Below are 13611 nucleotides of genomic sequence, written 5' to 3'. Positions count from 1 at the left end.
GTAATATTGCTTGGAAACATGTTCGCAACCAGAGTTGTGCAAGAAAAAGATGAGCTAAAATCGGTCTGCTTTTTAGGAATTATTTCTAACAGGTTTCACCCCCTCTCGAATGCCGAGATTGGGTTATCTTGGATTTGGGTGGATGTTTCAATTTTTGTCTCGGTTGGCTAAGACCACCCAACATCGCTCCATCTCACCTGAATTGTCGACGGGCGCTGAACGGGAGGACACTTCCGTATGGAGAGCAGTGTTGAGAAGTTGCTCTTAAAGCATCTTTCATGAGAACTGCTTGTGGAATGGTCACTGGCCAGTGTCTTCAGCTGAGGATGGTGTGACTGTGTGGGACTGAGGGGACCTGGAATAGCGCGTGCACAAGGGTAGAGCTCAGCCTGCTATGCTGGTGAGCAGAGCTGAGAATGATCGCTTGCTAGAGAAAGAGAGAGGAGGGAGGTTGTTTTGCAGTTCAAGGCATTGTGAGAGAGCTTTGTGACCTGTCAATGTTTTTCCAAATGGAATTCAGAATTAGTTCCGTCCTCCCTAGCAGATGGAAAAGTGCAAATTAATCATTCTCAAAAGCAGTTCTTTTATTGTGTGGTTTTATGCTGACATCCATGAGTTTGGCTCAAGGCAGATTCATTAAGAAGGCAAAAACTAGACCTACCTTCAGACTTTCCAGCACTGTTTATTACTTATAAGACTAAATACTGCAATACATGGTATTCAGAGATACACCAGCTTCTAATCTTACTGGCTCATTATTGAAAGATTATTCCATAAACTCAACGACTTAATGCTCGTCAGTCTACTTTACATGCATTTCTCCACGTGTTTCTAACCTTCACATGACTGGACGTCAAGCTTCTGCCTCTCTTGCATCTGAACTCCGCCTACACTCTGCTAATTATGCCCAGTGAGGTGTAGCTCTGTGACATCATCACAAGGGAGCTTCAGGGTCATTAAGACCTTAACAGCAGCAATCACTTCACATTCTACAGTTCATATTTCACAGTTGAATGTTTGGAGATACAATAACCACCTGATACAAAGATCGGTTATATTGAAGAATCCGACTAACAAAACAGTAGATTATCATCAATCTGTAGAGATTCAGCAGTTCAGCAGTAAACATTGCAAAAATGACAGAGTGTCAAAAGATTTTTATTTTAAAACTTCTTAAAAGCATCATTTACCTTTTATGTAGGTGATGTGTTTATCAAGTCTTAGGGAATATATCACATGTTGATAAATTCCAGAGGGATCCTCGAACTAAAAAGCTACAATGAAAAGTTTACACATCATGGTATTCATGGAAATAAAGACAGAGGATTACAGTAATTCACCTGTTCATGAGTAAATTAGGATGAAGCCATGTATCAGGGAGGTGATGGGCTAGTGGTATATTCACTAGACTATTAGTCCAGAAACTCAGCCCTTGTTCTGGGAATGCTGGTTTGAATCCTACCATGGCAAATTGTGGAATTTAAATTGAAATAAAAACCTGGAATTAAGGATCCAATAATGATCATGAAACCATTGTTGGAAAAACTCACTGGGTTCACTGATGTCCTTTAGAGAAGGAAACTGCAGACCTTATCTGACCCACAATAACATGGGTGAATCTTAACTGCCCTCTGGGCAATAAGGGATGGTTAATAAATGCCATGAATTCAAAAAAAGTAGCTGGCTCCCGTGAGATTATAAACTGAGCCATCGTAAAAAGAATGCTACTTCTGAAGAAGAGACATATTGGGCTCTATCTCTCTCTTCACAGACACTGCCAGACCTGTTCAATTTCTCTAGTACTTTGTTTTAATTTCAAATAAAATACTAATTTGGTTCCAGAATTAATTAGCAGTACGTCAGCATTGTTCCTTCATAATGTCCTTCAGAATTACGAGATAGAGCTGTGGCGTATTTCCAATTAATTTGAACATAAAGGTAGTGTTAGCCTTTTGGGGTAACAGTATGCATTTGCACGTTTGAGTGAACAATTAACTGGCATTCGGTGAAAAGCTGTTTAAAAGTATGACACTGACATCAGCAGTTTAGCCCCTGTATCAAGCCAGGTCTCTGTGATGTTTAGAGACAGCATCCGTGGAGAGAGGGAAACCCAGTTCACATTTCATGTCTGGATAAACATTCATCAAAACATTCATCATGGACATTCATTCAGTCAGATGTATGGGATGGTACAAGGACCAGAGGAATTCTGGGATAGGGCGGAAGGCAATAGAGTGAGTCCCTCAAGATCATAGAGAGTGGAGAAAGAGCGAGGCAAGAATCCCTCCTTCCTTCTATCCCTTCATGGAACTTCCTCTTTGTTGTTAACACACGCTCCACTTGCTCAAAACCCACCTCACAAATTATTTTCCCAGTTCTGATGAAAGATCACAGCCATTGAGTCACAGAGTCAGATAACACGGAAACAGACCCTTCAGTCCACGCAATCCATGCCGACCATAATCCCGAACTAAACTAGTCCCACCTGCCTGCGCTTGGCCCACATCCCTCCAAACATTTCTTATTCATGTCACAGCCTAAGGATATGAGGTAGGCCGATTAGGACTGAGATTGGGAGAAATGTCTTCACTCAGAGAGTGGTGAATCTATGGAATTCTTTGCAATAGAAAGCAGCTGAAGCCAAAATACTGAGTGTTTTCAAGGAGTTAGATGTCATCCTTAGAGCTAACAGGATCAAAGGGTATAGGGAGAAAGCAGGATGACGCACTGAATTGGATGGTCAGCCATTCCATATTGAGTGGTGGAGTTGAACAGTGTGGCGCTGGAAAAGCACAACAGGTCAGGCAGCATCAATGAGCAGGAGGTAGAGCAGGCTTGAAGGGCTGAATGGCCTACTCCCCCTCCTAATTTCTATGCTTCAAGCAACTTATCAGTGAGAGATGCAGGAGGTGTAAGAAAGACCACTGGTGATTTGCTGAAAATGAATCCGAGAGATTTCAACTAATAAATCACACACAAACAGAGTGCTGTAGATGCTGGAAATCTAAACTTAACAAGAAAGGAAACAAATGCTGGAAATACTCAGCAGATCAGGCAACATGAGAAACAGAGAGAAGCAGAGTTAATATGTTAATATTAATACATCCAGTTCTGGTTGCCCTGTTACGGTAAGCTGGGAAGGTTCAGAAGAGATTTACCAGGATGTTGTCGGGAATGGAGGGTTTGAGTTCAAAGAATAGGCTGGTTAGGCTGGGACTTTTCTCACTGGAGGGTAGGAGCTTGAGGGGTCAACCTTTCGTGGTTTATAAAATCATAAGGGTTACAGCGAAGGTGAATGGCGGTGTCTTTTCCCAGGATGGGGAATTTTAAGACAATGGGGTGCATTTTTAAAGTTGGAGGAGACAGATTTTAAAAAAAGACATGAGATTTTTTACATGGAGAGAGATTCCTGTGTTGAATGAACTGCCCGAGGAAGTGGTGGATGCAGGTTCAGTTACGACGTTTAAAAGACATTTAGATAAGGACATGAATAAGAAATGTTTGGAGGGATGTGGGCCAAGCGCAGGCAGGTGGGACCAGTTTAGTTCGGGATTATGGTCGGCATGGATTGCGTGGACTGAAGGGTCTGTTTCCGTGTTATCTGACTCTGTGACTCAATGGCTGTGATCTTTCATCAGAACTGGGAAAATAATTTGTGAGGTGGGTTTTGAGCAAGTGGAGTGTGTGTTAACAACAAAGAGGAAGTTCCATGAAGGGATAGAAGGAAGGAGGGATTCTTGCCTCGCTCTTTCTCCACTCTCTATGATCTTGAGGGACTCACTCTATTGCCTTCCGCCCTATCCCAGAATTCCTCTGGTCCTTGTACCATCCCATACATCTGACTAAATGAATGTTTATGATGAATGTTTTGATGAATGTTTAGCCAGACATGAAATGTGAACTGGGTTTCCCTCTCTCCACGGATGCTGTCTCTAAACATCACAGAGACCTGGCTTGAGACTCCTGGTTCTGGGCTCTCCAGTCATTGGGAACATAGCACTCCCTCTGTAGCCAGAACAAGCTTCCTCTGATAAGGAGACCAAAACTGTGTGCACAATATTCCAAATGTGGTCTCACCAAGGTCCTGTGCAATTGCAGTAAGACATCCATGCTCCTGTACCTGAATCCTTTCACTATGAAGACCAACAAACCATTTGCCTTCTTCACCACCTGCCACAACTGTGTTGTTCACTTTCAGAGACTAATGTACAGGGACACCCAGATCTCATTGAAGAGCTGGCTCAGGCACGATGGGCTGATTGGCCTTCTTCTGTATTGGAACAATTCTGTGAATTGATTTGTACAGATTGTATGCTTTGGGAGAGAGGAGATGCGACCAGAGCTGAGGTAGTGGTACCAAGGAAGCCAGTGTCAATACAGTGGGCTCCACGCTCTTGACAATTTTTTTCAATGTCACTGTTTCAAAAGAGTTTAACAAAGGCTCCCAGTCTGCTGCTTGCACAAGAGCCATTTATCTTCTTGAGAAACACTTTGGCTGACTGGGAAAATGCCAACAGCCCAAAGAGGGTGAATTTGATTAAGTTGGGTTAAGGGCAGGCCGAGGAATTTTGAACGCATGCAAAAATGTAAACTAATACAAATTAGAATTAGATTTTATTATCCTACACCTTTAGCAACAATTTGCAATAAATACATAAGGTTATAAAACATGACAAGGCATTGCACAGAAGAGCAAGGAGGCAAGCAGAAGAAACATTTTGCCATCAGGGCAGTGGGCATAGACTTCTTAAAGGTTTGAAGGAGAGGGGAACAAACCGAGAAATTAGCAAAGGCAGTTTCACATCTTCAAACCTTGGCAGCTAAAAACTAACCATGGATTGAAAGCGACTGGAGATACGCAAGAGGCAGGATCTGATGGATCATGAATTTCTTGGAGTGTTGCAGGGCATGATGGGGTTACCCAGAACTGGGATGGAGGTGGACCAGGACTTATTTGAATAGTATGAAATGTGCCGGTTGTGATTCTGGGAGCCTGTTTCTCACTAACCTCAACTTTTTCTTCCTGCATTGATGTCAAGCAGTTAAAATGGCTTTATTGATATTTCGATGCCTACTTTCCTGGCTTTAACTGTAGACAAACTGTCAAGGGGCCAATCATATTTTTAAATAAGTCTTTGTTGTACACTCAGTTGGTCATTAACAGCAATGCTGTCGGTGTAAAAGTCGATTTACAGGAATAACGTGAAAGGGTGTAGCGGGGGTAGTGGGACGGGGGGAAGAATGAAACAGGGAATGGGCAGGAAACAAACAGGGAATGGGCAAGTACAGGGCAGATGAAGTATAATCTGGATAAATGTGAGGGTATCCACTTTAGAAGCAAAAACAGGAAAGCAGACTATTATCCGAATGACGATAGGGGGAGGTGCAATGAGACCTGGGTGTCCAGCTCTTCAGACGATCATTTTTTACCGATAACCAATCTCCTGCTTTTTCTCTATAGCCTCACACACCATTTCAATCCCAATCATCATCCAATGCCTCAGTTGAACCTGCCTCCACCACATTTTCAGGCAGTGCATCCTGGACCTTAATGACACCGTGTGGGAAACTCTCACACAGCACCTTTGCTTTTATGCACATCTATGTCCTCTCATTCTTATGGAGTCATAGAGCCAAACAGCACGGAAAAAGACCCTTCGGTCCAATAAGTCCATGCCGACCATAATCCCAAACCAAACTAGTCCCACACTCCTGCACCTGGCTCATATCCCTCCAAACATTTCTTATTCATGTACTTACCTAAATGTGTTTTAAATGTTGTAACTGTACTCACATCCATCAATTTCTCTGGCAGTTCATTCCACACTCTGTGTAAAAAAGTTGCCCCTCATGTCCTTTTCAGATCTTTCTCCTCTCGCCTTAAAAATACGTCCACTCGTCTTGAAATCCCCCACCCTAGGGAAAAAGCACCTGCCATTCGCCTTACCTATATCCGTCATGATTTTATAAACCTCTACAAGGTCACCCCTCAACCTCCTGTGCTCCAGTGCAAAAGGCCCCAGCCGATCCAGCCTCTCCCCACAACTCAGAACCTCCATTCCCGGCAACATCCTGTTCCTGTTTCTTTTATGAATGTGAACAGCTTCTCCCCATCTAATCTATCCAGCCTGCACATGGTTTTGATAACCTCGATCAATTCTCCTCTCATCCTTTTCCTCTCCACGGAGAACAGTCCCAACGTCTTCAATCTATCCTCATCACTGAAGTTCCTCTTTCCTGAAACCATTCTTGTAAATCGCTCCTGCACTCTCTCCAACACATTTATTAATCCATTTGATTACATTAGTCTGGTGACTGACCTATATTTGCTATGCTTGATTTGATTTTAAAGTCTCTGAGGCCTAATGTAAACAGAAGCTTCCAAAAAGAAACAGAAAGCAGAGATATGAAAATCCTGCGAAAGCTGACGTACTTCAGAGCACTCTTAATAAACCTTTTGTAAACTTAAAATCATCTCTCTGCATTCCTCTGTGGTAAGTTGGATATATACAAAATAGATAACCAATGAATAAACAACTCTATCGCCCGTCTCAGTGAAGAAATGTGAACATCAGTGAAGTGGAACAATATGAAGACAATAAAACCAGCTCAGGGACGAGCAGGTAACTTCATATTAGTCATTTTGTGCAAGGTTTGCAAAGGATATTTAAGTTGTGAAGTTATATTTGATGAATTTGTTTTGGGAATATAAACGAAATGATAAACACTCAGTGACAACCATCCTTATTTCTGCTTGTCGTTCATCATCACAGAATCTCTACAGACCAGATGGAGGCCATTTGTTCCATCAAGTCTGCACTGACCCTTCAGAGAACATCCCTCCCAGACCCAGCCTAGTACCCGATCCTATCACCCCACATTTCCCAATGACCAGAGGGGAAGCCATATTAGATTTGGTGCATGGCAACAAACCATGCCAGGTGTCAGATCTCTCGGTGGGAGAGCATGTCGGTGATAGTGACCACAACTCCATGGCCTGTACTATACTCAAGGAGAGGGATAGGAGCAGATGGTGTGGAAAAGTATTTAATTGGGGGAAGGGGAATTACAGTGCTATTAGGCAGGAAATGGGACGCCTAAATTGGGAACAGATGTTCTCAGGGAAATGCACAATAGAAATTTGGAGATTGTTCAAGAAGCACCTGCTGATAGTGCTGGACAGGTTTGTCCCACTGAGGCAAGGAAGGGATGGTAGGGTGAAGGAACCTTGGGTGGCAAGGGATGTAGAATATCTAGTCAAGAGGAAGAAGGAAGCTTACTTAAGGTTCAAGAGGCAAGGATCAGACAGGGCTCTCGAGGTTTGCAAGGTAATCAGGAAGGAACTGAAGAATAGGTTGAGGAGAGCTCAAAGGGAGCATGAAAACATGTTGGTGGGTAGGATTAAGGAAAACCCTAAGGCACTCTACATTTATGTGAGGAATAAAGGATGGCCAGAGTTAGGATGGAGCCAATCAGGGATAGTGGAGGGAACCTCCACCTGGAGTCAGAGGAAGTAGGGGAGGTCCTTAATGAATACTTTGCTTCAATATTCACTACTGAGAGGGACCTTGATGTTTCTGAGGACAATGTGAAACAGACTGATATGCTCGAACACATTGACTTTAGAAAGGAGGATGTGCTGAAAATTTTGAAAAACATAAGGATAGATAAATCCCCTGGGCCAAACAGGATATACCCAAGGTTACTACAGGAAGTGAGAGAAGAGATTGCTGCACTTTTGGTGATAAACTTTGCATCCTCACTGTCCACTGGAATAGTGTCAGATGATTGTAGGGTGGCAAATTTTATTCCCTTGTTCAAGAAAGGGAATATAGATAATCCTGGGAATTACAGACCAGACAGTCTTGTGTCAGTGGTTGGCAAAGTATTGGAGAGGATTCTGAGAGACAGGGTTTATGCTTACTTTAAAAAAACCATAGTTTGATTAGAGGTAGTCAGCATGGCTTTGTGAGGGGCAGGTCCTGCCTCACAAACCTTATTAAATTCTTTGAGGACGTGACAAAACACATTGATGAAGGTAGAAGGGTGAATGTGGTGTATATGGATTTTAGCAATGCATTTGATAAGGATCCCCATGGTAGGCTCATTCAGAAAGTAAGGAGGCATGGGATACAGGGAAATCTAGCTGTCTGGATACAGAATTGACTGAGCCATAAAAAACAGAGGGTGGTGATAGATGGAAAGTATTCAGCCTGGAGCTCAGTGACCAGTGGTGTTCTGCAGGGATCTGTTCAGGGGCCTCTCCTCATTGTGATTTTTATAAATGACTTGGATGAGGAAGTGGAAGGGTGGGTAAGTAAGTTTGCCAATGACATGAAGGTTGGTGGAGTTTTGGATAGTGTGGATGGCTGTTGTAGGTTGTTACAGGACATTGACAGTATGCAGAGCTGGGCTGGGAAGTGGCAGATGGTGTTCAACCTGGAAAAGTGTGAAGTAATTCACTGTGAACAGTTGAATTTGAATGCAGACTGCAGGGTTAAAGGCAGGATTTTTGGCGGTTTGGAGGAACTGGGGGTCTTGGGATCCATGTCCATAGATCCCTCAAAGTTGCCACTAAGGATGATAGGGTTGTTAAGAAAGCAAATGGTGTGTTGGCTTTCATTAGCAGGGGATTAAATTTAAGAGCCGTGAGGTTATGCTGCAGCTCTATAAAACTCTGGTTAGAGCACACTTGGAATATTGTGTTCAGTTCTTGTTGCCTCATTATAGGAAGGATATGGAAGTTTTAGAAATGGTGCAGAGGAGATTTACCAGGATGCTGTCTGGACTGGAGGGTATGTCTTATGAAGAAAGGTTGAGGGAGCTAGGGCTTTTCTCATTGGAGCAAAGAATGATGAGAGGTGACTTGATAGAGGTGTACAAGATTCTGGATTAGTGGTGCTGGAAGAGCACAGCAGTTCAGGCAGCATCCAAGGAGCTTCGAAATCGAAGTTTCGGGCAAAAGCCCTTCATCAGGAATCAAAGATGATGAGAGGCATAGATAGATTGGATATCCAGAGACTTTTTCCCATGATGGAAATGGCTGTCATGAGGGGACATAATTTTAAGGCAATTGGAGGAAGATCTGGGGGAGATGTCAGAGGTAGGTTCTTTATTCAGAGAGTGGTGGGTGTGCGGAATGCACTGCCAGCAATGGTGGTAGAGTCAGGTACATTAGGGGCATTTAAGCGACTCTTGGATAGTCATATGGATGGTAGTACAATGAAGGGTATATAGATTCGTTTGATCTTAGAGTAGGATAAAAGGCTGGAACAATATTGAGGAGTGAAAGGCCTGTACTGTTCTACGTTCTAATCCATTTAGCCTGCATATCCCTGGACACAATGGATAATTTAACCTGGCCAACCCACCTAACCTTCACATGTTCGGACTGTGGGAAGAAACCTACTACCCATGTGGAGAATATTCAAACTCCATGCAGACATTTGCCCCAGGGTGGGATTGAAGCCAGGATTCTGGCCCTGTGATGCAGCAGTGCTAACCACTGAGGCCACCAATGGCTGCTGAATGGGAATATGTTAATGTTTCTGTAGCCTATGTGCTCATGAACTGCGTTAGCAGAAGATGCTTGGTGCATAGAACAACCCTGAATGTTGAGACTACATGACTGCTATTTAACAAAAGAACGCAAAAGACTTGTATTTAACGTGTTCCAATCCTTTTCAAAATGCAGCCTCTGTTTTGTGGAAGACACAGCAGCCAGCTGGTACACAGCAAACCCTCTCAAATAGCAACATCATGATCTGTCTGGATGGTGTTGGTCGAAGGGACAAGATTTTGGTCAGGTCATTGAGAGGGATTTCCCCTGCTCTTCTTTCAATCCTGCTTTGGGGTCTTTCACCATCCATAAGAAACAAGGTCTCCATTCAACAGCTCAGTCAGAAGACAGTGCCTCTGACGTTGCAGAGGTCCTGCAGTGGCAGCCGAGGCAAAGTCTTCAAAGCTCAGGATTGAGGATTGTGTGCATGGTCTTCTGACTCGGCGGCTAGTTAATGCTACTCATTGAGATGCTTTTGATAACGAAGGGAGTTGGAAGTATTCTTAACAAAGGTTTAGTTGTGAGATGGGAGGAAATGCTGCTGGAAAAAATGCAGATAATCCAAAGGGGTAGAACAGGAACTGGGGAAAAGTATCCCTGAAACAGCGATGGTTATGAACTCTCAGAGGTGGTCTGTGGCCCAGTGGGTAGCGTTCTTGCCTCAGAGCCGATTCTACACCAGAACCTGATGCCAAAGGAGGTGTATTCAGAATGTAAACTCTTCCAATATCTCCCAGTGATGCATGGTAAGACTCCTGGTTACTCATGTGATTAACAGAAAACAATTCCAAAGTATAATATAAAATACATGAAAGTAAGATGCCCCAACTCTGACTCCTTAGGGATCAGTTTCTTTGAATGACCAGTGTGTGGTGTGATCCATGTGGAGATCACAGTCAGACCAAACATTCAGAGAACTGAAGAAAGTAATCGACTGAAGAAGGTGGGGTCCTCAAATTTGTATTTGCCATGGATCACGAGCCTAACCAATCTCCGATGTGAAAGCTGTAGATAGCTGAAGGAACTCTCTTATTTGTAATTGCCAGCTCAGACCCCGTTTCAGTGATTACAGTTCACCAGTGCTTGCAGAATCGAGACCCTCATTAAACTCAGGCCTCTGGTTTGAATGATGCTCATTAAAGGAGAGCAGTGCACTCACACCAGCAGGACTGACACAGCAAGAGCCCTGTAATCATATCAAACTGGAAGGCGTTCAAACGTCACTCACCATATTCATACATTAACTCGGAATGCACTTGCCTGGTATTCTGTTTCTGTCTGCTATTTTAATATTGACTCTAAGCCATTTCATTTTAAAATCCCTGTTGAAAGGTGTAATTAATGTAAGTTTGCTGCACATTCCTATGTTTTATGTTCATTACTCGAAAAAAGCAAAGTTTTCAGATAAAACACAATCTCTGCACACATTATTATAGTTTCAATCAATCATTGCTGTTAAAATTGGAGTAATGGACAGACTGGGTGATTTGAACCTACTATCTACTAATAATAGTTTACAGCTGGTACATCGATCCTTGGTTCAGTATTTCAATGAGAAATCATGGAACGAAAATTAATTCCGTTAAAGGATGTCCCAGAGAACGGTGGTGTTAATTGATCAATAATCCAGTGACCCAAGTTCAAATCCCATTTGGAAAATTTGAAATCGGGCTTCTCTTTGAAAAGCGAAAATGCATAAGCTGATATCTATATGAGTCACCATAAAGTTGTTGGATTATTGTTTATTCTTAAAAAGCAGAGTTAGTCACTGAAATACTCTAGCTGTAAAATGTAGGTGTGGAAGAAGGCTATTCAGCCCAGCAGTCTGCCCTATCATTCATGAGTTGAGAGTGTGTTGCTGGAAAAGCATCATCAGGGCTCTGGCCCAAAACGTCGATTTTCCTGCTCCTTGGATGCTGCCTGACCTGCTATGCTTTTCCAGCAATGCACTCTCAACTCTGATCTCCAGCATCTACAGACCTCACTGTCTCCCTGTCATTCATGAACCAAACTAACATGGTCAAAGGGTGGAAGATGGTCAAACTATTGTCACCAGGTAGATAGGAGGTCAAGGCCCTGCATGGAGAGACATGGAAGCAGGAGAGGGAAGAAGCTTGTTTGAAATGGTTAGAGAGATCCCTGAAGAAGAGAGTGATGGATAAAGGGACATGGAATCAAGGTTCTTGCTGCTATGAATTGTTTGGACAAAACAATCTCTGTTTGGATACCAGCTCAGCCAGTGTGATATCCTTTGTGGTTATACCCCCCAGAACTGTCTGTAATGGACCAGCTCAAACCCCCTTCAAATCTATATCAAGGAGATAACCTTGACCCTAACTTTCACCTTATTTAAAAGCAAGTGTAAGGTGCTGTGTTCCAGATGTAGTTTGATTGGCACAGTAAGCAAAACAGACTTTTGTCTTACTCTACAGTTAAAATATAAACACAGGAAGAAGAATTAGTCTAACTTTAATTCTTGGAAAACTAAGCAAAATAACCAACTGTTCCATTATGGTAACATCTCATAAACACAGGGCAATAGTGAGGACTGCAGATGCTGGAGATCAGAGTCAAGATTAGAGTGGTGCAGGAAAAGCACAGCAGGTCAGTTAGCATCCAAGGAACAGGAAAATCGACGTTCCTGGCAGGAGCCCTTCATCAGGAATGAGCCCTCATCTTGACTCTAATCTTGACTCTCATAAACACACCCTTTGCCAAAGGGAAAGTCAGTATTATACATTGTATCACATGCAACGTGCCTTCAGTCCAGGAGGAAAGATCAGCAAGAAAAAATTCTGGGAAACAGAGAGAGAGAACTCCAGCATTTTGCTGGAGAAGGGAGAGGTGTGAAGCAGCTTCCAGACCCGAACATTCTCACTCATGCTCACTCAATTATTGCAACTTTTTAAAAATACCCAGGGCAACTTTTTAAAAATACCCAACTGTTTATTGGCTTGGAACAGACTGCTCACTACCTCTGTCTTAATATCTCTTCACAAAAATAAACCAGAACCAAATGTGCACCTTAATGCCATAGTGTCACCACACATCTGAGATTCTTTGGGTAGATTTACTGCCCCCAGTCCTTCTTATGGATACCAGTCTAAGTTACTGGAACCAAATGGGCAAGGTTGATGTGTCTTGTTTCCACTACTACACACAAAACCCAGCGTCTTGTTAAACCTTGACTGCATAATGCTGCTCACATACAGAACATTGGCAAGGTGAAGAGGGATGGCTGCTGCTTTTAAAATCTAACAGTCTTTTATCTTCTCTCAGCCCATTTCTTTAGCGTATTCTGTTCAATAGATAGCGTATCTTTTCACAAGATTATGTTTAATGAATACAAACAGTGACAGATGTCTGCTCTGTGTTTTGTCTGGTTTCAGAGGTAATTAATGACCTGTTTAATATTACAGCAGCCTGTGTGTATGCTAATGCTTCGATATGGATTGAATCCTTGTCACCACTTGTTCCTCAGAGGTCTGTGTATTGGAGAGTGATGCACTTGGGGTCTGTCTATTGGAGAGTGATGCACTTAGGGTCTGTGTATTGGAGAGTGAGGTACTTGAGGTCTGTGTATTGGAGAGTGATGTACTTAGGGTCTGTGTATTGGAGAGTGAGGTACTTGGGGTCCATTATAGTGGAGTGTGATCTTCTTTGGGGTCCGTTATATTAGAGAGTGAAATACTTGGGGACTGTTGTATTGGAGAGTGACATACTTGGGGACTGTTGTATTGGGGAGTGATGTACTTGGGGTCTGTTGTATTGGGGAGTGATGTACTTGGGGACTGTTGTATTGGGGAGTGATGTACTTGGGGTCTGTTGTATTGGGAGTGATGTACTTGGGAACTGTTGCATTGGGGAGTGATGTACTTGGGGACTGTTGCATTGGGGAGTGATGTACTTGGGGTCTGTTGTATTGGGGAGTGATGTACTTGGGGTCTGTTGTATTGGAGTGTGAAGCCTGTGAGGTCAGCTGTATTGGAGAGTGATGTACTTGGCAAGTGCTGTATTGAAGAGGGATGTAGTTGGGGATTGCTGTATTGGAG

At 43.0% G+C, this 13611-nt stretch overlaps 2 protein-coding genes across 9 annotated transcripts in view; one reads left to right on the top strand and one right to left on the bottom strand.

Moving 5' to 3' along the window:
• LOC122540197 (endothelin-converting enzyme 1-like) overlaps positions 1-13611 on the top strand; it is a 334937-nt gene that overhangs the window by 1178 nt on the left and 320148 nt on the right. The gene's annotated exons all lie outside the window — the stretch shown is intronic.
• The window catches only part of LOC148139798 (uncharacterized), a 57304-nt gene that overhangs the window by 11704 nt on the left and 31989 nt on the right, over positions 1-13611 (bottom strand). For 4 of the 8 annotated variants that reach the window (XR_015753496.1, XR_015753497.1, XR_015753494.1 and 1 more), the window contains exon 3: positions 1191-1274. The exons of the other annotated variants lie outside the window; for them this stretch is intronic. The gene's annotated coding sequence lies outside the window, so the exon portion shown is untranslated. The remainder of the gene's footprint in view (positions 1-1190; positions 1275-13611) is intronic. 8 annotated transcript variants of the gene reach the window in all.

Source organism: Chiloscyllium plagiosum, unplaced genomic scaffold, assembly GCF_037043375.1.
Source record: "Chiloscyllium plagiosum isolate Xiang-an unplaced genomic scaffold, Cpla_swu_hap1 HiC_scaffold_37, whole genome shotgun sequence".
In the NCBI taxonomy this organism is placed as follows: domain Eukaryota; kingdom Metazoa; phylum Chordata; class Chondrichthyes; order Orectolobiformes; family Hemiscylliidae; genus Chiloscyllium; species Chiloscyllium plagiosum.
Note: the sequence above shows the minus strand (reverse complement) of the source record. Positions and strands in the feature narration are given on the sequence as shown.